Source organism: Somniosus microcephalus, chromosome 1 (assembly GCF_052327205.1).
Source record: "Somniosus microcephalus isolate GS21.2 chromosome 1, FLI_Smic_1.0, whole genome shotgun sequence".
Classification (NCBI taxonomy): domain Eukaryota; kingdom Metazoa; phylum Chordata; class Chondrichthyes; order Squaliformes; family Somniosidae; genus Somniosus; species Somniosus microcephalus.
Genome location: NC_140987.1, coordinates 120,251,328 through 120,275,297, shown reverse-complemented (window position 1 = coordinate 120,275,297; position 23,970 = coordinate 120,251,328). Strand labels below are relative to the sequence as shown.

General features: G+C 45.3%; 1 long non-coding RNA gene across 1 annotated transcript; it reads left to right on the top strand.

The window, feature by feature from the left end:
- Positions 1 to 408: 408 nt before the first annotated feature.
- On the top strand, positions 409 to 22,658 carry LOC147124329 (uncharacterized). The gene is made up of 3 exons (XR_015078027.1): positions 409 to 535; positions 6,895 to 6,981; positions 22,438 to 22,658. It is a non-coding gene; the product is annotated as an uncharacterized LOC147124329 (long non-coding RNA).
- Positions 22,659 to 23,970: the final 1,312 nt, after the last annotated feature.

Below are 23,970 nucleotides of genomic sequence, written 5' to 3'. Positions count from 1 at the left end.
GGCAATATCACCATGCAGATTACTGCATTGCCACCAGTGGCAACCACAACTGCAGCAGTGGTGTGGTATTGTAAATCAGGCGGCACTAAATATCACGATGACATTTTTTCCCCAGACATTACCAGAACCACAGCTCGGGTTGCCAACCTTCCCAGAATGACTCATGAATCTCCAGGGCACTGCTGCTTACAGCCCGAGAGAACTTTACTCTTTAAATTTCTCACCGCATCAGACATCCCTGCGCTCCGTAACATAACCAGCTGTCGTCGCAGAGAGGCTTCTGCCTCGGTGATGACACTGCTGCTACAGACAGCCAGCCCCCTGGGGGACTGGAAACGGGGGTGGGGGGAAGAGAAGAGAGTGGGAGACCAATTCGGGTCGGGGGGACAGAGTGACAGTGGACCGGGGGTCGCGAAGTGGCAGATGGGTCAGAAGATAGAAGCTCGGGTTGGGGAAAGAGAAGGAAATGGGCCCAGCATTTCCTACAGAGATGGTGGTGGCAGCAACATGCTGACGGGGAGCAGCCAGTAAAGGGGTGAGTGAAACCTGGGATCTTTACTGTCGGTAAATAGTGAAAGATTGTTTCCATTGGTGGGGACAAAAACTGAGAATTCTTACTGGAAGAACCAAAGAAGAAGGAAGGTTTTATTCTTCCAAAGGAGCTATTAGACCATGGGGTGCTTCATCACAAGTTGCTATTGAGACATAGACTAGAATATCATTTAAAAGGGAATGGGCTAAGTCTATGAAAAAGAGGAATATAAATGGTCTGGGGGAATGGGGTTACTGGAGTGGGCTCTAGGGGCTTAATAGCCTCCTCCTGTGCTGTAATTTCTATTTCTATGAAAACCCTCTTTTATTGAGTTTGGTCTCGGAGTGATTTCGAAATGTTGGTGCTGACTGGAGTTTTAGGACAATGTGTCCTGAGAAGTGCCCCAAATACTGAGCCCGCTGCCCTTTGTGCAATTTCCTGGTTTGGTTCAGGTTGGTCCGTGCAGGCCAGTTTTGATCCAAGTACAAATCAGCTCTGTCTGAGGTTCCCAGTTCAGAGTTTTCACCCTTACACAGAACCAGAGTCCAAGGAGAGGGAGAGATATCAAGCCAATTAAAAGTGGCATCGACTGGGGAGCCTGACAGCACCTTGTGCAGTGCAGAGGGATTTCTGGCTGTAGTTAATGGTGATTTTCAGCAGGTCATAGGATTATTACTAGTTACATGTAGGATATTGGGGCGTTACATGCATTACTTCCAGTTATATATAGACTATCAGTGAGTTATTGTATTACCGTTGGTTATGAGGGAAATCTGAGTATTACCAGTTACTATTAGTTATCTCTGCAAATTCAGTGTATTTAGTTACTGGTGAAATCAAAGTTTCTTACACCTCTGGTTTCCCCTCTATGAATCATTTCCCCTCTGCATGCTCATGTGGCCTCCTGGGTCCCGGAACTTCTCGCATAACAGCTGCTGCTGCAAAATCACAAGCAAAGCTACTCAACTACAGAGGCCCCTACCTTTATAAGGTAAATGCAATAACATTTGCAGATGTCACATGATCAAGCCTCAAGGAATACCTCCAACCAGAGTTGGCAATCCTAACCACAGCCCCACCATTATAAACAACTGCCTTTGCTGGGTTAGCCATTCTGCTTTATGTTGCAAGCTGCTAGCACACAACAACTTGCGTTTATATAGCACTTATAACATAGAAAAACACCTCAAGGCACTTCACAAAGTTGTAGTCAGATAAAAATGAACACCAAGTCATTGAAGGATGCATTAGGAGAGACGACCAACAGCTTAGTCGAAGCGGTGAGTTTTAAGGAAGGTCTTGAAGGTGAAGAGGGATATGGAGAGGCATGAGGATTCAACATTGAAGTCCCCCACCCAGAGTACATTCTGTGGCCTTGCTACTCTCAGTGCTTCTTCCAAGTGGTGTTCAACATGGAGTACTAATTCATCACCTGAGCGAGGGCGGTAGGTGGTAATCAGCAGGAGGTTTCCTTGCCCATGCTTGACCTGATGCCATGTGACTTCATGGGTTCCAGAGTCAATGTTGAGGTCTCCCAAGGCTACTCCCTCCAGACTGTGTACCACTGTGCCGCCACCTCTGGTGGGTCCGTCCTGCCTGTGGGACAGGACACACCCAGGGATGGTGATGGAGAAGTCTGGGCCATTGGCTGAAAGGTATGATTCTGTGAGTATGACTATGGCAGACTGTTGCTTGACTAGTCTGTGGGACAGCTCTCCCAGAATTTAGTGAGGAGAACTTTGCAGGGTCAACTGCGCTGGGTGTGCCTGTGTCATGTCCGGTGTCTATGCCAATGATGGGTGGTCTATCTGGTTTTATTCTTAGTATACTTCTTTGTAGTGGTTTGCTAGGCCATTTCAGAGGGCAGTTAAGAGTCAACCACATTGCTGTGGGACTGGAGTCACATATAAGCCAGACCAGCAGATTTCCTTCCCTAAAGGACATTAGTGAACCAGATGCATTTTTACGACAATCCAATAATTTCATGGTTGCCATTACTGATACTAGCTTTTTAGTCCAGATTTATTTAATTAACTGAATTTAAATTCCCCAGCTGTTCCAATTCCAAAAGGGGTATAGTTACCTGGACACTGACACACACACATCTCTGGAGCGATGCACGGAACTCACTTACATTGCTTTCATCGATATTTATCCCAGGAGCGAGTTATGAATGTTATCTTTCCCCAGTGAGATCGACTGTTTACTGCTGACTTTTTTTAAATTCCAAATGCAGAAAGTCATATACGTAGCTTTGATACAAATTATTCCAGCTTTTTTTTTAAACAATGGGTTAGCAATTAACAGCCTAGTTCCTAAAATCAATTGGAGATTGAAAGCAGAAATCTTATGGATCTTCAGGACTTTGCAGCACATACATTTGGACTGCTGTGGAATAATCAAAAAAGACAGGCAGGATTTTGCTTTGTGATGAATATATAGGGCTGCTAGTGGCTTTATCCAAAATTGTGAAATGTTACAAGGATTTGGGAAAACTCACTTGCATTGCTTCCATCAATTTTTTTTTTGTTCAGCATTTGATCTAGCCCAGGTCTGATGAAACTAAGCTATTGGACTATATGATTAAATCTTGACTTTTATCACGAGGTATACTGCTGTTCCAAGAGTAACTGGAAAACTCAATGAACTGCCTGCCTACAATCTTCATCAATGATATGTTAGATGACATTGGAAGGGATGTTTTGGAATGTGTTGCATTTCTGAAAGACTCTGCCCTCCTTTTCACAGTTATTTTGATTTTCCTGCAACTCTACTGTGCTCTACTTGCTCAACTTGAACAATGGGCTAACCAGTGGGATAGGACGGTGAATGACCCCAAGTGCAGTTTTATGGATTTTCATGGTGCAACAAGGGATCTTGAAATGACAACAGAAAATGCTGGAAAAACTCAGCAGGTCAGGCAACATCCGTGGAGAGAAAATAGAGTCAACGTTTCGGGTAAACCCTTTGTCAAGACTGAAGCAGCACAGGAAATGAAATAGATTAAAAGGCCAGTATAGAGGCTGGGAGAGAACAGAAGTGAAGAGACATTAAGAGGTATTCAAAACGAGACGAGATGGTGATAGGACTAGTAAAGAGACAAAAGACGGCTCTAGGTTAGGTGTGAAATGCGCTGGCAGAATGGGAGACAGCTGCCATGTGGGAGAGGAAAAAAAGGGGGGGGAAAGGGCCAAAACAAAGGTGTGGATAAAAAATATAAATAAAAATGTAATAGGGGCCGAGGTTATGATCTGAAATTGTTGAACTTGATATTGAGTCCGGAAGGCTGTAAAGTGCCTAATCGGATGAGCTTCCGTGGAACAATGCAAGAGCGTGAGGTCTGAGTGGGAATGGGGCAGTGAATTAAAATGACAGGCGACCGGAAGCTCGGGGGTCACCCTTAAGGACTGAACAGAGGTGTTCCGCAAAGCGGTCACCTAATCTGCATTTGGTCTCCCCATTGTAGAGGAGACCGCATTGTGAGCAGCGAATACAGTATACTAGATTGCAAGAAGTACAAGTAAATCGCTGTTTCACCTGGAAGGGGTGTTTGGGGCCCTGGACAGTGGGAAGGGGGGAGGTATAAGGGCAGGTGTTACATCTCCTGCGCTTGCACGGGAAGGTGCCAGGCGAAGGGGAAGGGGTGCTGGGGGTGATAGAGGAGTGGACTAGGGTGTCTTGGAGGGAGCGGTCCCTACGGAATGCTGAAAGGGGAGGGGAGATGCATTTGGTGGTGGGGTCACTTTGGAGGTGGCGGAAATGGCGGAGGATGATCCGTTGAATGTGGAGGCTGGTGGGGTGAAAGGTGAGGACAAGGGGATCTTGAAAGTTTGGAACAAAAGTTAGAAGGGGCATCTCTACAAATTATTTATTAAGGTCAGCACTTATGGGACCTGGTGGGTACCAAGTTTAGCTTAGATAGAGATATTCGGGACTGCACTAAAAAGGGGGCAAGAGAAGTTTTGATCTTTCTTGATAGCAAATTTTCAATGCGGGTTATGTATGTGGCATATAAGATGGGTGTCAAAATAGTTCTTTATGGTTCAAAACTTCGAGGTGTGTAACAGAAGGCTCCCTTTGATCCATGTGTGAAATCCAGCAACTAAGCCATGAAGGGAGTTGTAGCAAAAAGGGGAAACAGTTTATGAAGGTAGATGTAGGAAATATGAATACTAAATCCTGCCCAAAGGCCACAGTATATAAGAAATGTTGTATTGAAAAATTCTAATGTGGAATCTCTCAGTTCAAAGACATCAGACATTCATTTTCTTAAATTTCCTTCACTTTATTTTGACTAAAATTGTACATCGTGTATTGAGCTGGTTTTTCAAGGTTGGGGAGAGAAGCGAGAGGTGGAGGGGTTTAGAGAGGGCGTTCCAGAGAAAGAGACGAGGCGGCTAAAGGTTCTGCCACCAATAGTGAGGCAACGGCACTGGGAACGCACAAAAGCCCAGTCAAAAGGCTAAAAGATGCAGGAGGAGGTATAAAACTGGAAGAGGTTGCAAAAAGTTGGGTTGAGGTTGTGAAGGGATTTGAAGATACCGACAAAGATTTTAGATTTAAAAAGTGTTGGGGGACACGCAGCCACAGTTAGGTTCTGAAAACGGGGGTAATGGGTGACCAGGACAGAAAAGACTAAGAATGGCCAAGTTTTGAACAAGTCAAAAATTATGGAGGTTGGAGAGTCAGAGCCAGAAAGAGGGCATTGGAGAAAAATATTCTGTCAGTGATAAAAACATGGATAAAGGGTTTCAGCAGTGCAGGAGTTGAGGTAGGAGCAGAAACAGGCTGTGTTGCAGAGATGGAAACAAGAATTTGTGGTGATGGGGTAGGATGTGGTGTTTGGAGCTCAGCTCTGGATCGAACAGAGGTCAAGGTCTTGCACTAACAACAGAAAATGCTGGAAAAACTCAGCAGGCCAGGCAACATCTGTGGAGCGAGAAATAGAGTCAACGTTTCGGGTTGAAACCCTTCTACAATGTTTCGACCCGAAACGTTGACTCTATTTCTCTCTCCATGGATGTTGCCTGGCCTGCTGAGTTTTTCCAGCATTTTCTGTTGTTATTTTGGATTTCCAGCATCCGCAGTGTTTTGCTAAGGTCTCACACTGTCTGGTTCAGCCTGAATGAGTGGCAGTGACAAGGAGCAGAGTTTATGGTGGTGGCCAAAAACAACGATAAAATGTATTGTTATCTCAGACACAGCATGTATAGGTTTTGGTTTTGGTTCACAGGAGAATTGAGGCTTGATTTTAACATCAGGCATCAAACAGGCGGGCAGTGGGCAGAATGCTCGCCTCTTCCTGCTGGCAGGTGGCCCAAGCCATAAATATAAATGCGTAATTGTATAACTAATTTATATTAGTCATCGTAACCTTAAACTGAGATGCATGGTGGTAACGGGTAGGATTTTTAAAAAGTTTTTTGTAAAGCATTTTAGATGCAGTAATATAGTTTTTGTAAAGAGCTGTGTGACCCGTTAGAGATTAAATAAAGCCACTAATGAGGTTTATAAACGAACTGTCAATCTATATTGGTTTATGTTTGGAAAAAAATAGCAACTCATAATTTCTTACCAAATCTCATGATTTTTAAGAGTTTGTTTAATGATTTATGAGATGGTGGGGTTGGCATTACTGTTAGTCACTTACATGGTTTTAAAATGTAACTGTCAATTTCAATGATTAACACAGCAGGTCTGAAAGAATGTGGACGATAAAGGGATAGCTCGGTGCAGGCGGGTCTTGGGTGTGTGCTGGCTGAAGGAACACCCTGCATTGTTCCTGTTTCCTGCAAGCCAATTGGATCCATGGAAGAAGGAAAGAAAGAAAGAACTTGTGTTTATAATAGTGCCTTATCACATCCTCGCAATATATCAAAACACTTCACAAACAATGAATTACTTTTGAAATGCAGTTATTGTACTGTTGTTATGTAGGGAGGCTCAATGGCTGATCTGCAGACACAGGAAAGTCAATCAATTTCAATTCAATTCAAATGCTTTATTGGCATGAAAGTTTACAGGGAACCATATTGCCAAAGCTTACATAACAAAAAGTACTGTTTTCCAACATTCTGTAGGTGTCAAACAATTTTGACCTTCGTTGGGTACATACAATATTACTTTAAACAATATTAATTTAAACAGTCTTTGTACATCATTGGGTACATTCAGTATTAATTTTAAACAGTCCTCAGGTTGTGACATGTTGTTACATATTTGGCACCAAGGTATGGTCTGTCTCCTTCTCCCAGGACTAATCTTAATTTTGACAGGTCATCCAATTCCTTGAAATCTGGGGTTGTTTGGCTGAGCTTGTCAAATAATATGTTTCTTGATGTGTTGAATTTTTCGCATTTTAGGAGGAAATGCATCTCTGTCTCAACCTCGCCGGCCAGACATTGATCACATATTCTATTCTCTCTAGGCTCTGCCTCTGACAGAAGCAGGTAAATCAGGCAATTTACATTGGGGGTTGTGGTTGATTGCAATGTTCCTGTTAAGCTGCGCGGCTGCACTTGCGCTGTTATTTACATTGTAAAGCCATTGTATGTGTGAAAAAGTGAATATGCAACGCAGCCAGTTAATGGGCCCGCGCACCCAAATTTTTTTTACAGGGAACATTAGATGATTGTACAAGACCTGCATGTCAGCAATTATGACAGTAATATGAATGCCTTAAGAATACAGGGTTGTTTACATGTAGAATGATACAGCGTAGAAAGAGAGAATTTCATTTATATTGCACCTTTCACGACCACTGGACGTCCCAAATTCCTTTACAGCCAATTAAGTACTTTTTGAAGTGTAGTCACTGTTGTAATTTAGAAAGCCATTCGGCCCATCGTGCCTTTGCCAGGTCTTTGTTAGAGCTATCCAGTTAGTCCGACTCCCCTGCAATTTTGCTATAGCCCTGTAATTTTTTTCCCTTCAAGTATTTATCCAATTTGCCTTTTGAAATTTACTATTGAATCTGCTTCCACCACCCTTTCAGGCAGTGCATTCCAGATCATAACAATTCGCTGCATTATTTTTATTTCCCCTCATCGCCTTTGGTTCTTTTGCCAATCACCTTAAATCTGTGTCCTCTGGTTACCGGACATAATTTTGAACACCTCTTTCAACTCTCCTCTCAACCTTCTCTGCTCTAAGGAGAACATCCCAGCTTCTCCAATCTCTCCACGTAACTGAAGTCCTTCATCCCTGGAACTATTCTAGTAAATCTCTTCTGCGCCCTCTCTAAGGCCCTGACATCCTTCCTAAAATGTGGTGTCCAGAATTGAACACAACACTCCAGTTGAGGTCTAACCAGTGTTTTATAAAGGTTTAGCATAACTATTACGTCCGTGAATGATTGAAACACGGACAGCAGGAGTTGAACAAAACAAGTCTTTACTGATGGAAGTCAATAGTGAAACTGAAACAACAGAGGCTCACTAGCGCCTTTTATACAGGGGTGGTCACTGCCGGTACTGCAGTCTGAGACCAGTTATTCTCTGAAAGGTACATACACAACAATTCCTCCCCTTTTAGATAAACAGTACATAACATTCATTTAACAACTAAATGATAACTAATTACAATCACAATTACGGTTGCTAGATACATTGGTTAAGTTTAAGCAATTATAAGTTCAGTCTTTGAGGAGGCTTCCTGATTCTGTCTGGATAACACCTCTTTGGGGTATCAGGTTCTTCTGGCAATATTGAGTTGGGATCAATGTCGTTGTTTGGTTCATCTTCCAATATTACCGGTTCTGCGGTAGCTGCAATTGGTACGTCGATTTCATTACCAGGTGTATCAGATCGTGGTGTGGAGTTGACGTTTTCCAGTGACTCTGTAGAATCTGGTCAGCATAGCATCTTACAATGCTCTCTCCAACGTCCACGGTATACATGAGAGGTCCTTGCCGTGTACAAATCGTTCCTGGCTGCCATTTCTCAGTGCGGTAGTCCCGGGCCAAAACTGGTTGACCTATCTTAAAACTCCTGGTCGGCCTTTCATTCATATTCTGAAACTGCCTGTTCTCCACATCTTGTCGGACGTTTGGCTTAACCAAATCCAAGCGGCATCGTAGTCTTCGATTGAAGAACATCATGGCTGGAGTTTGGTTGGTAACCGCATGTGTCGCATTCCGGTAGGCAAACAAGAAGTTGTCCACCTTGTGTTGTAGGGGTATATCTTCATTACACATTGCCTTGATAGCCTTCTTGAATGTTTGGACAAACCTCTCGGCCAATCCATTCGTGGCTGGATGATATGGGGCAGATGTGTAATGCTTAACACCATTGTTCTTTAAGAACCTCCGGAACTCTTCAGACACAAACTGTGGTCCATTGTCAGAGCAAATCTGTTCAGGCAGCCCATTCCTGGCGAATATGGTTTGTAAAACTGTGATAGTTTTTTCCGTGGTGGTTGAGGACATTTTTATTACCTCTGGCCACTTTGTGCATCCACCGCAATTAAAAACATGCATCCAGCGCAATTAAAAACATCGAGTCCATGAAGGGACCAGCAAAATCAATGTGCACCCTTTGCCATGGAGATGAGGGCCACTCCCATGGATGCAGAGGAGCTTGTGGCGGGGCATTTTGGACCTTCTGGCATCCTGCACAGCTCTTGGTCATCTCTTCGATTTCTCTATCGATTCCCGGCCACCACACAAACGCTCTGGCTAAGTTCTTCATTTTTACCCGACCCAGATGACCCTCATGAAGCTCATTGAGCACTCTATCCATCAACTTAGGTGGAATTACTACTCTGGATCCACACATCAAGGTTCCTCTGCACACTGACAGCTGTTCTCTTCTCGGCGAGAATGCTGGCAGCAGTGGTTCGCCATGTGCTGGCCATCCCTTCACCGTTAAATCATAGACCCATGATAGTGTCGGGTCATTCCGTGTTTCCTTTTCTATGTTTGCATTCGTCACAGGGAGACATTTGACTATGGTCGAGTGGAATAACTCCATTGGATCCACTGCAAGGTCGTCTTCTTCCACCGTCGGCAACGGTAGGCGTGACAATCCATCAGCATTTCCATGCTGTTTAGTTCCTTTGTACTCGATGTCATGTTGGTGTGCTCCTAGGAAAAGGGACCACCTCTGCAGCCGTTGTGCTGTCATTATCGGTACGCCCTTCTGAGGGTTGAAAATGGAGACAAGAGGTTGATGATCGGTTAGTAGAGTAAATTTTTGACCGTGCAGGTAGTGATTGAACTTCTTCACCCCCCACACTAGGCTGAGGGCCTCTCTGTCAATCTGGGCGTAGTTACGCTCGGCAGAAGTTAACGAGCGTGACGCAAAAGCTATCGGCCTCTCTAAACCATCAAGGAATTTATGTGACAGTACCGCCCCAATGCCGTAGGGAGACGCATCACACGCCAGTCTGATCGGCAGTGCTGGGTTGTAGTGAGCCAACACTTCCCTTGAAGTGATTAAGTCCTTACTCTTCTGAAAGGCCCGCTTATAATCATCGCTCCATTTCCCTGCTACCCCCGTTCGTAGCAGGGCGTTCAGTGGGTGCAGAATTGTCGACAAATTCGGCAAAAACTTATGGTAGTAATTCACCAATCCGAGGAATGACCTCAGTTGCGACACATTTTCAGGCGCTGGGGCCTTAACAACCGCTTCAATTTTGTCACGGGACTTATGTTGTAAAGTCTGTGGGTTGTACAGCGAAGTAATACACAGACTACAAGAGTAACTTAAACAGGACTTTACTATTCGAAGGTCAGGACGAATCTGCCCAATAAATTCTGCCACAGCACTTATATACCGGTGTGGTCACCGTCGGTATTACAGTATACAGCAGCCAGGATAAAGTAGTGCCACACCTAAAATAGTTCTCTTAAAGGTGGACGGTTACATACAATAGTTCTCTTAAAGGTAGAACAGTTACATACACTACAATCCTCCCTTTTTAGCTTACAACATACTTATTCCCCATTAACCTAACATCATAACATATCCAACTTCATGTTACAACAGTTCACAGAGGTAGTCTCTGCGGAAACAGTTCACAGATTCAGTCTCTGATCTTCTTGACTCGGTCCGGACTACGCCTCCGTGGTGTAGTCGGGTCACCTTGCTAGAGGGACTCATCCCATAGTCCTTCCCTAGACTTAACAGCTTTACTTCCATCACTTCTGAACCAGCATTGCTGACTTTTTAAAACAAACAAAAAACAGTTGGATTGCCTTGGAAAATTTTCCTACTTTCCAACTGAGTTGGCTCCGTTCGGGGGACCACGTGTGTGATCGGGTAGAGGTAATAATGGTTCAGATGGTTATCATCTTCTGCTTCGTCTTTTCCTTTTTTGCTTCTTGGAGACTCTCGGGGCTCCATTGTCAGCTGCCAGCTGTAACGCCACCATCTCCCTATGTTCCTTAGACTTTAAGTGATTCATCCTGATTTCGGCACTTTGGGAGTTCTCAGCACAAGCTGGGCAGACCAGGTCCTCGTAATATTCAGTGTCACTCAACAGATCATGGTAATATTCGGTGTCGTCCTGAGCTAGGCCAGCGAGAGGGTCTTCTATTTCCTCCTTACCCAGCTGGACGTTAGCCGACCTTTGTTCCAAATCCCGACATCTGTCCTGAAGAGACTTCATCATGCGTTCAGATTCATCCCGCTTTTTCTGGGCTTCCTGCAAGTCTTTTACTAATGACCTCATTTGTGAGTTCAATACTTCAACTTCATTCGGAGATTGATTGATCGGACTATTCAATCCCTCTACTGAAGTAGCTGTTTCAGTATTCTGTTGTTCTACATTGCCGTGCGTCAGCGTACTTTTGGCATCCAAGGGCTGTTCTGCTGCAGACTTCTCAGTCTGGGTTGCCACCTCAGCTCTTCCAATGACTTTTGAGAGCTCCCTTCCCTTTGAAGATTGAGGCTCGTATTTAAGTTTTTCCCATTTTAGAGTTTTATCCCTCAGCATATGAATGAGTTGGCTGACTGTTAACTCTTCTGCCATCATCCCTTTTCCATTAACTACAGGGCTGTTTATAACCTTGCCCTGGAGGAGTTGGCTGACTGTTAACTCTTCTGTCCTCATCCCTTTTCCATTAGCTGCAGGGCTGTTTAGAACCTTGTCCTGGGGCTCCTTTGCTGCTTCTACTTCGCCATCATTCGAATTTCCACAAATGAATCGTCCGGTGATGCTGCACCCAACTTCAGTAGGAGCTCGGAAGTCATGTCGACCAACTCAGCTTTTCCTGCCTGCAACCTGCTAACCAGCGCCTTCAGTTGCGGCACATCTTGTTCCACCGGATTGGAGCACGCCCCTTCAGAAGCCGAATCAGCTTTGATTCGTTTGGCCTCCTCGTGCAGACGGTTTGTGTGCTCCTGCTCCCTTTTCTTCCCCAGCTGCTTCTGTTGTCTTTCCAGATTCTCCCATTCGGTATCATAGAACTTTTTCATTGCTTTCATCTCTTGCTCAAGACGGCAATTCAATTGTTCTAATTGCTGTCGTAATCTGAAATAAGTTTGCGTTCGAGCTCGATGTTCCTCAGTAATATATATGTCTGTAACTTGAACAGACTCAGAATTCTCTGTCAAGCTATGTTGTTCAGAGGAATTCTGTTCTGAAGCTTTGTTCTCCTCTGGAGCATAAGCCTTTATGCCCACATTCGTTCTACCAACCTTAGTCAGCAAGTTCATTTTAGACTTGTCTTTCATGCTTGGGCTGGTCTTATCGTCATCCGTTTCAGAGTCTGAGCTGATTGTCTGCCCCGAGTCCTCACTCGTTATTGCTTTGAGGTAGTGCCATTCCATGTCTATTTTCTTGATCCACTCCCGTCCTAGAAGTGGTGGTCCTCCCTCAGGTAGTACGTATAAGTCCATTCCGGGGTGTTCTTTGCCCCTGTCTCTCACCTTGACTCTTATCTTTCCCATGGGGTATACTTTATGCCCCGTGTATGTCTGCAATAAGAACTTGGTATCTCTCAAGGATATATGTGAGAATAGCCGGTTGTAATCCCTTCGATTTATGACTGATAGGGCTGATCCAGTGTCCAATTCCATTCTCACTTGGACTCCGGCTATTTTTAGCATGACCCAGATAGTTTGTAGGTCAGCTTCCTTACTCACATTATGAATTCTCAGACTACCCAGCTCCTGGCCGCTTGGGTCTGAATCCGAATTCTGTTCATCTGAACTCTTCTCAACCACCTTGTGTACTTTGTTGTACTTTTCCTGTGATGGCTTTTTTTTTTGGTTGTTGGTCTTCTTCCCTGACTGGCATACTTTGGCTATGTGACCCAGTTTGCCACATTTCCTACAGTCCTGGTTTTTAAACCAGCATTGGTTCTGGTCGTGTGTTGTCTTCCCACAACGATAACATTTCGTTGCACCCGAAGTAATTTGATCCACACTGAGGACCGCTGCCTTCAGCTGCATTTCTGCAGTTCCTTTCGCTGCGGCTTCGTGTGATGCTGCAATAAGGACAGCCCTATCCAGTGTAAGGTCGTTCTCTTCGAGCAGTCGCTTTTGCGTTCCTTCCTTCGACAACCCGCACACGAACTTGTCTCGCAATGCCTCTGTCAGATTTCCTCCAAACTGGCAGTATTTCGCTAGCCTACGCAGTTCGACCAAGTATTCCGCGTTGCTTTCCTCTTTCCGTTGCGTTCTCGCATAAAATTTGAATCGTTCCGCCAACATCAGCGGTGTGGGGTTCAAGTGATCCTTCAGAACAGCAACAATATTATCGAAGGTTTGATCCGCCGGTTTAACTGGTGCTAGAAGATGCTTCAATAGCCCGTATGTCTTTGCCCCCATCGAGTTTAGCAAGGTTATAGCTTTATCATCATCCTCTATTTTATTGGCCTCACAATATATCTCAATGCATTCTACATACGTGGCCCAATCTTCTACCTCGGAATCGAAATCGTTGATGTTACCACGCTTAGGCATCTTCACCTCCCTGATAAACAACAACGAAATATTTCTTTAACTCTTTTTTTTTCCAAGATGGCGGTTTCCCCGCGCTTATCTTCTTTCCCCGCCCACTTTCAAGATGGCGGTTCCCGCTTTTCTTCCCCTGGCGGGAGGGGTAAGCTTTTCCCTCGGGCGACGGCCGCTGGCTTTCGGGGTTCGCAGCCTGCGCTTCGGCTTCAGCGCGTTCCCTTCTCTTGGCCGGGCAACCGGCTCTGGGTACAACCCGTTGACGGTGAACGGTCTCAGCCGCTGGCTGGATCTCGCTCAGTCTTCCTCGGGCTCTGTCTCTCCCGCTCTCGCTCGCTCTCTCTCGGGCTCTGTCTCTCCCGTTCGCGCGGCTCTCGCTCGGGCTCTGTCTCTCCCGCTCGCGCGGCTCTCAATCGCGCCTCACAGCCCTCTCGCAGTCCGGTGCTTCCCTCCCCGGCTGCGGCTGAGTTCTCCGCGATTTACTTATTTTATCTCTTCCCGCGCCTTACGATCCGGGTCGCAGCGCTTCGTGGCCTCGGTCACTGTCCGACCTTTTTCACCCAATCGCTCCTCCCAGCCTTTCGCAGTCCGGTGCTTCCTCCCCGGCTGCAGCTGCGTTCTCCGCGGTTTATTTATTTTTATCTCTTCCCACGCCTTACGATCCGGTCGCAGCGCTTCGTGGCCTCAGTCACTGTCTGGCCTTTTTCACCCCAATCGCGCCTCCCAGCTTCTCGCAGTCCAGTGCTTTCCTCCCCGGCTGTGGCTGAGTTCTCCGTGGCTTATTTATGTTTATATCTTCCCGCGCCTTACGATCCCGGTCGCAGCGCCTCGTGGTCGCGGTATTTGTCTGGCCTTTTTCGGTGTCGCGGTCTAGTCGTCTCACGACGCTCCCCAGCCCGCTTGTACCACGGCTTCTGCTCCACGCTGCCCCAGTCTCAGCGCCTCTGGGCCCGACTTCTGTCCGGCTCCTTTCCCCCTCGACCGTGGTCGAGTGCACCGCCCTTATCCTCCGTTTATTTGTTTCTATTTTCCCTTTACTCACAGTCACCGTGGCCGACTTGCTTCTCGTGTTGATCGGCTCACTCACCACCGTAGCAGAAGGGACAATCCATGCCTGTTGCTGATGGAAGACTTCGTGTTTGAAATCTTCCTCCTTTCTTGGTCTGCAGACTCGAGTTTTCTCTCAGCAAAACGACGAGGGCGGGTGCCGCTTCTCGACGCTCGTTTACTTCTTCAGAAGTATTGTTGCCGCAGGGTAAGATCGAACTCGTCGCCACTGTAAAGTCTGTGGGTTGTATAGCGAAGTAATACACAGACTACAAGAGTAACTTAAACAGGACTTTACTATTCGAAGGCCAGGGCGAATCTGCCCAATAAATTCTGCCACAGCACTTATATACCGGTGTGGTCACCGTCGGTATTACAGTATACAGCAGCCAGGATAAAGTAGTGCCACACCTAAAATAGTTCTCTTAAAGGTGGACAGTTACATACAATAGTTCTCTTAAAGGTAGAACAGTTACATACACTACAATAACCCCTCTTCATCAATCACGTGGCCACAATACGATATCTGTTTCTTAAAAAATTCGCACTTGGGGCGGTTGGCTCGCAGCCCATGTTCCCGTAGTCTAGTGAGCACCTGTTCTAGGTTGTTAAGGTGTTCACTGTCATCTTCACCTGTCACAAGGATGTCGTCCAAGTAACACTGAGTCCCCGGAATCCCTTGCAGGACTTGTTCCATCGCTCTTTGCCATATCGCCGGAGCCGATGCTACTCCGAATACCAATCAATGATACTGGTAAAGACCTTTGTGAGTGTTTATCGTGAGATACTTCCTAGAGGACTCTTCAACCTCCATCTGCAAATATGCTTGTGCTAGGTCAATTTTTGTAAAACGCTTCCCTCCAGACAGTGAGGCGAAGATGTCTTCTATCCTTGGAAGAGGATATTGTACTGTGTGAAGGACTGGGTTCACCGTCACCTTGAAATCCCCACAGATGCGAATCTTTCTTGGCTCCCCGGACTTATTGCTTAACGTTTTCTTCATGACAGGAACGATGGGTGTCGCCCACTCGCTCCAGTCGACCTTAGACAACACGCCTGCCTTCTCCAGATTCTCCAGCTCTGCCTCGACGGCTGGGCGAATTGCATATGGTACCGGTCTTGCTTTGAAAAACTTGGGAACTGCATTCTTTTCTATTTTTATCGAGGCGGTTACGCCTTTAAGCGTGCCCAGTTCTCGTTGAAATACCTCTTTGGCGTTAGCTAAGATTGTTGACAATCGTCCAGGAGTGACGTCTTCATCTTTTTTACCGTCCACCGTCATTGCATGAATGGAGTGCTATTCTAAGTTTATCTTCCTGATCCATTCCCGTCCCAATAACGGTGGTCCACCATTTGGCAGTATGTAGAGATACAATTTCCGTATTTTCTTGCCGTTGTATTCGACAGGCACCCTTATTTTTCCTCTGGGGTATACTTTTTGCCCCGTATACGTCGTCAAGACGATGGATATGTGTCTCAAGGGTATGTGTGAAAATAGCCGCTCGTAGTCTCGTCGATTCATGACGGTTAGCGTTGATCCTGTATCCAGTTCCATTTTAACTTGGGACCCTGCTATCGTGAGGGTGACCCAAATGGTTCGGTGATCCTCTTTTGCGATTACGTTGTGAAGTTTGAGACAGCTTAGTCTCCTGTTCCCGGATTCACTATCGCTCATCTGGTCTTCGGAACTACTGTCCGTCATCTTTTGTACTTTCTTGTACGGTTCCTTGGTAGCCTTTTTGTTGTCGCTGGTCTTCTTCCCAGACCTGCAAACTCGTGCAATGTGTCCCATCTTCCCGCATTGCCTGCATATTTTGTCTTTGGACCAGCAGTCCTTCTGGTCATGGTTAGTTCTGCCGCAGCGATAACATTTTGCAAATCCCCATGTCATTTCGTGGGTGCCGTATTCTTGTGGTTTTTGTTGAATTTCTGCAGCTCCCCTGGCTGCTGCTTCATACGATACTGCCACGCTGAAAGCCTTCTCTAGCGTCAGCTCTTTCTCTGAGAGTAACTTCTTCTGTGTTCCTTCATTCAGGAGTCCACAGACAAATTTGTCCCGTAGGGTATCTGCCAGTCCTGCTCCAAACTGGCAGTGCTTTGATAGCTTGCGTAGTTCCGTAAGGTACTCAGCATTGCTCTCATCTTTATGCTGAGTTCTCCTATGGAATTTAAATCTTTGTGCTATCAACAGCGGTGCAGGGTTTAGGTGTTCCTGTAGGACAGCAACAATTTCGTTAAAACTCTTCGCCTTCGGTTTGGCTGGAGTAATCAGGTCCCGCAATAGGCCGTACGTTCTAGCGCCCATTAAGTTTAGCAATATCGATGCCTTTTTCTCCTCCGCTATTTCGTTTGCCTCGAAATATACCTCGACTCTTTCCACATACGTGGTCCAGTCCTCTATTGTATTATCAAAAGCAGTGATACAGCCAGTCTTCGGCATCTTGCAAATCTAAAATGGCGCCTCCCGCGCTTTGCCTTCTTCCCCGATTTCACAAAATGGCGCCTCCCGTGCTTTGCCTTCTTCCCCGCTGTTGTTAGCGCTGCTTTCCGTGGTTCCCGTTGCAACCTGCAGCTCCTCGTGGTTTCTTGCACGTTTAATATTTCTTTTTTTTAAATTATTTTCCCATCGTGGAACAACCCTGTGGGACTCTTGCCTCCCTCTTCGCGGGTCTATACGCAGCCCGGCTTCGTAGCACCGGCCGCGCCCTGTGTGCTCCACCCTCTCTCTTCCCGACAACGCTGCTCGGCCCCGTTGCAAACCACCCGCTCGAGTTCGCGACCGCCGCAGCCCAGGAAGGATCAGTGCACTACCTGCCACCAGCCCGATTAGCTGAAGCACCGTCGACAGGAACCAGGCCCCGCTTCTGACAGCTTCTCCAGCAATCTTCAACTCCGCAAACATAGGGGCGGATGCCCACGGTCGACGCCCGTTTCTACTGCCTCTTACTTTCTTTTCTTTCTGGCCTCGACCTCTGCTCACTTCGCTGTAGGAATGGATCCCAGGAGGTGGTGCAGACTGTAGGTAGGTTCGTATCTGCTCATCGCCAGTATTACGTCCGTGAATGATTGAAACACAGACAGCAGGAGTTGAACAAAACAAGTCTTTACTGATGGAAGTCAATAGTGAAACTGAAACAACAGAGGCTCACTAGCGCCTTTTATACAGGGGTGGTCACTGCCGGTACTGCAGTCTGAGACCAGTTATTCTCTTAAAGGTACATACACAACAATAACGTCCTTGCTTTTGTAGTCTATGCCTCTATTAATAAAGCCAAGAATCCCGTGCGCATTTTAACAGCCTTCTCAACTTGTCCTGCCACCTTCAAAGATTTATATGCATATACTGTACCCCCAGGTCTCTCTGTTCTTGCACTCCATTTAAAATTGCACCATTTACTTCATAAATAATAAAAATAGCACAGAGGGAAAACAGATAAAACAGAAAAGTTATCACAGAAACAAAGTCTACTGAACAAACTGTAAACAGTAGCTCTTGAGCCTTCCATTCAGATCCTGGCAACAGTGCTGTGCTATTGCCAGGGTCAGTATTTTGTTACTGTGTATGGCTAACGACTTGATTTGTGAAACAAGGTAGATGGAGGGTAGGGAGGGTGAAGAAATTCTTGAATCCTAATCGTTTCATGTGCTAATTACGCTGCTTTATCTTCTTCTTAGGCAGTCCCTCGGAGCCGAGGATGACTTCCACATTAAAAATGAGTTCGCAGGTGACTGATAAGTCCAATGCGGGACCCACAGTCTCTTTCACAGGTGGGGCAGACAGCGGGTGGGTGGGGTGCTTGGGTTGATGTGCGCTCCTTGCGCTGCCTGCGCTTGGCTTCCGCTTGCTCCCGGCGAAAAGACTCGAGGTGTTCGCCGCCTTCCTGGATGCTTCTCCTCCACTTTGTGCGGTCTTGGGCCAGGGATTCCCAGGTGTCGGTGGGGATGTTACACTTTTTCAAGGAGGCTTTGAGGGTGTCCTTGAAGCGTTTCCTCTGCCCACCTGGGGCTCTCTTGCCATGCCGGAGCTCCGAGTAGAGCGCTTGTTTTGGGAGTCTCGTATCGGGCATGCGAACAATGTGACCTGTCCATCGGAGCTGATCGAGCATCGTCAAAGCTTCGATGCTGGGGATGTTGGCCTGAGCAAGAACACTGACGTTGGTGCGCATATCCTGCCAATGGATTCGCAGGATCTTGCGGAGGCCTGCCTGCCACTCGGAAAAAGACCCGTTTATTCCAACTCTTTGCTTTCTGTCTGCCAACCAGTTCTCTATCCAAGTCAATACCTTGCCCCCAATCCCATGTGCCTTAACTTTAGACGCTAATCTCTTATGTGGGAACTTATCGAAACCCTTCTGAAAGTCCAAATACACCACATCCACTGGTTCTCCCTTATCTATTTTACCAGTTACATCCTCAAAAAATTCCAGTAGATTAGTCAAGCACGATTTACCTTTTGTAAATCCATGTTGACTTTGTCTGATCCTGTCACTGTTTTCCAAGTGCTCTGCTAGTACATCTTTTATAATGGACTCTAGCATTTTCCCCACTACCGATGTCAGGCTTACCGGTCTATAATTCCCCGTTTTCTCTCTACCACCTTTTTTGAATAGTGGGGTAACATTAGCTGCCCTCCAATCCATGGGTACTGTTCCAGAGTCTATCGAATTTTGGAAGATGACCAGCAATGCATCTACTATTTCTAGGACTGCTTCCTTAAGTACCCTAGGATGTAGATTATCAGGCCCTGGGGATTTATCGGCCTTCAATCCCGTCAATTTCCCTAACACCATTTCCCTACAAATACTGATTTCATTTAGTTCCTCCCTCTCATTGGACCCTATGTTCCTCGACATCTCTGGGAGGTTATTTGTGTCCTCCTTTGTGAAGACAGAACCAAAGTATGTATTTAATTGGTCTGCCATTTCTTTGTTCCCCATTATAAATTCCCCTGATTCTGACCGCAAGGGACCTATGCTTGACTTCATCAATCTTTTTCTCTTCACATATCTATTGAAGCTTTTACAGTCAGTTTTTATGTTCCCTGAAAGCTTACTCTCATACTCTATTTTCCCCCTCTTAATTAATCCCTTTGTCCTCCTTTGCTGAATCTTAAACTGCTCCCAATCCTCAGATTTACTGCTTTTTCTGGCCAATTTATATGTCCTCTCCTTGGATCTTATGCTGTCCCTAATTTCCCTTGTTAGCCACGGTTGAGTCATCTTTTTTGTTTTTATGCCAAATAGGGATGAACAAATTCTGTAGTTCATCCATGCGATCTTTGAATGTTTGCCATTGCCTATCCACCGTCAACCCTTTGAGTGACATTCCCCAATCAATCCTACCCAACTCGCGCTTCATACCATTGTAGTTTCCTTTATTTAAATTCAGGACCCTAGTCTCTGAGTCAACTACTTCGCTCTCCATCTTAATGAAGAATTCTATCATATTATGATCGCTCCGACCCAAGGGGCCTCACACAACAAGATTGCTAATTAATCCTTTCTCATTACATAATACCCAGTCTAAGATGGCTTGATCTCTAGTTGGTTCCTCGACATATTGGTCCAGGAAACCATCCCATAAACACTCCAGGAATTCCTCCTCCACAGTATTGTTACTAATTTGGTTAGCCCCATCTATATGTAGATTAAAGTCACCCATGATAACTGCTGTGCCCTTATTGCAACCTTCTCTAATTTCCCTTTTAATGCCATCCCCAACCTCCGCATTACTGTTTGAGGGTCTATATACCACTCCCACTAATGTTTTCTGCCCCTTGTTATTTCTCAGTTCTACCCATACAGATTCCACATCATCAGAGCTAATATCCTTCCTTACAATTGTGTTAGTCCCCTCTTTAACCAGCAATTCTACCCCACCTCCTTTTCCTTTTTGCCTATCTTTCCTGTATTACAGTAACAAAAGGGCTATCAAAGAGGCTAGACATTAAAAGACACAAACAGGCTTGAAACTGAGGAATAGCATGAAATAGTAAATATTCTGGATGATTACTTCCACTAAGTATTCACAAGGGAAGACACAAACAACATGCCCTCACAAAAAAAAAGCACCACTGCAAAATTCACGACTTTGATGTACTGTAAATGAAATAAAAGTTCTAGTTAAGCAAAATGGACTTAAAAAGAAATCTCAGTGGGGGCTGGGAGCCAGTATAAGTTCCTAACATACTTGATGGAAAGGTTACCCTGATCTGTGAAGGGAAACTGTCAAAGCCATGTTTAATCCCTAGTCTCCACTGAGTTAGTTCACCTAAGTCAGGGTGGTACTGGGGTAGTTACAATTGGCCTCTAAATAGTTCCGTGCTGTGACAGATTCTCTGACTGAGATAAAGAACTTGCCCATGAGATGAATTTTAGCATGTAAATCAGTATAACCTGCGATTCAAATTTATCTCCCCATATCTGATACACAGTGCATTAATGCACTGAGAAACCAGCAAAAAGCTTTGTTCTTTTTGAAGTTCCCATTTGTTCAGGAGAAAGGGGATAGCTGATTTCTACATGAATCTGTCAGTGTCAACTGTGGCTCAGTGAGTAGCAGACTCGCCTCTGAGTCAGAAGGTTGTGGGTTCAAGTCCCACTCCAGGGACTTGAGCACATAAAGCTAGGTTGGAGGTGCTGTCTTTCAGATGAGACTTTAAACCGAGGCGCTGTCTGGTGTCTCAGGTGGACGTAAAAGATCCCATGGCACTATTTCGAAGAAGAGCAGGAGGCATTACCCCCGGTGTCCTGGCCAATATTTAGCCCACAAAAACAGATTATCTGGTCATTATCACATTGCTGTTTGTGGGAGCTTGCTGTGCGCAAATTGGTTTCCACGTTTCCCACATTACAACAGTGACTCCACTTCAAAAGTACTTAATTGGCGGTAAAACGCTTTGAGACGTCCGGTGGTTGTGAAAGGCGCTATATAAATGCAAGTCTTTTTCTTGCATATAATTAACTTAACAACATCTCCACTGTCTCAATAAGCGAGTCATACAGACCAGGTAGAGCCCAGGTTCAATCTATGGTCTGTACTGATTTAGTTAGACTCAGCTGAAGTGCCATGAGGAGCAATAGAATTGGTCTCCGTGTTTTTGGGCTGGAAAGAGGGGGGGAAAAAATCATCCAGAGTTCCCACAGCTCACCGCTATCTGGTGAGCCTCGCAGGAAAGTACACAATCGGACATCCGGTGAGAATAGGATCAATCTTGGCTGTGATGCTTTCCACAGTTGAATAGTTTGTGAGCTGCCTGGGTACACCCATGAAAGCTAGTCAGGTGAGGTACTGTGGTGCTGCTGGAACCAGTGGCAGTGTGGAACCTCCGCAAGATTCAGTACCGTCAGGACAGGAACAGAGAAAACTGGGTGTGGGTGAAGGAAGTAAATAAAATATAACTGAAACAAGTGAGATTGAAACATTGGAAGTTTAAATAAATCATATTTTAAGTACCATAAGATAACAATGGACTTGCAGTTCACAGGTAACATTACCTTTTCTGCTACGGAAAATAAATTATCTACTTCTATATCATAAAAATATTTTGGAAGCTAAATCCTTTCTTCACTGGGATCACAGATTAAATCCATTTCTATCTGCCGGTTTAAAAAAAATATTGTGTAATGTTAGCAAGCTGCTGCCTGTCCAGAAGTCACCGTTACTTTGTATACATTGAGAAGCACATAAACAGTCTTTCTTGGCAGTATTTGCAGCAATTTACTGCTGGCTGAATTATAAAGAAGCATGTGACATATCAGCTGCACTGCCAACTCACATGGAGATCTTCGATTACACCACACCATGAGTAAGGAAAAGCCTTTGTTTATCCTTGTTTAAGTTTCAATTTCCCTGTTTTAGCTACATCAGACACAATTTAAGTAATGCAATCTTACATCATTTTCATGCATTTTTTTACCCTAGTATTTGAACATCACAATGCTGTTTTTTCACAAACAGCAGACACTCACCATAACTTTGGTGGAAGAACCACAGAAACCCTGGAAAAACAGTGCATCAGGGTTTCCGTTGAACTTACGGAGGAAGAATGGGAGAACCTCCGGGGAAACTCACCCCCAAAATGGCAATCGTTCATATCAACACATAGATGAAAACAAGCACAACTGACTTTTGTTTTATCTAAAAGCTAAACTATAAATGAAATTATAAACATAATAAAAGCTAACTTTACATCTACAAAACATGTCTTAATATTATTCAGTCTTTTAATACACTTATTTTGTGGTAATCAGTTACAGATTATTAATTGATCAACATACACAAGTTATGTTAGTTACTCCACACCCTATTGATCTTGCCAGACAGCCTCGGATTTTAATATTGAACTGTTTCATATCCCCGCCTCTCAAAATCACATATTTACGCTCTCCTGAGTTAAGTCTGATCTGTACTGGTTGTACTCTTTCTGCGACATTATGGTTACACTACATCCGGTGTCAATCTCAAACTTTACTTGACCTCTGTTCACTATCAAATACTGAGTGAGAGGGGGTACGTTGGGCCTTGAAGTGTCTATACTGTATACAGTGAAAACCTCCTCACTAGACTCTTCCTCCTCTTGTATGTAATTTGCCTGCTTTGTGTACTTCTCCCTCCCCCCTTTTGCATGCTTTGCCCCTTTAGCACTGCTTCTCTCACTCACTGCCCTTTTACAGACTTTCTTTAAGTGCCCTATTTTTCCACAATTGTGGCACTTTGTCTTTGCAAACCTGCAGTCCTTTGCATAATGGCTCGTCCCGCCACATCGGTAGCAATCCCCAACCCCGACTGGTGGACTTTTCGCGCCAGCTTCCATCTTGAAAACAGCTCCTCCCACTGGTTTACTCCATTTCTCCTTGCTCATACTGTTTAAGTCCTTAATGTCCTTGTTAGCCATCTCCATGGCTTGTGCTTTTTTAAGTGCCGTCTCGAACGTTAATCCTTCTTCTGACAGCAACCTTTGCTGTATACTGTCGTCGTTAACTCCGCATACTAGTCTGTCCCTTAACATGACTGTGAGCGCATTTCCAAAATTACAGTCCTGTGCGAGCTTCCGAAGCTCCTCCACATACTCAGTAACGCTTTCTTCCGGCCTCCTAATCCTCGAATTGAATTTCCATCTCTGTACTATTTCACTAGGTTTCGGATTGAAATGATTCTTTAGTAGACTCACCAATTCGTCAAAAGATTTTTCTCCTGTCCGCTCCGGGCTCAGCAGATTCCTCATCCGTGTATAGGTTTGCGCTCCCACACAACTCAGTAAAATGGCCCTTTTCTTTTCAGCACTGTCCACCTCGTTTGCCATAAAGAAATGGCTCAGTATTTCACAATACTCCTCCCAAGACTGCGACTTGCTGTCAAAAGGTGCCACGGAGCCTACCGTTCCTGCCATCCTTGGAGTCCGGTCACTTCAGCCAAAAAATCAAACTCCATTTCGACTCCCGCGGCCTAGCCTCGTGCTTTTCCGACTAGTTTGCTAACCAACCCGAGCAC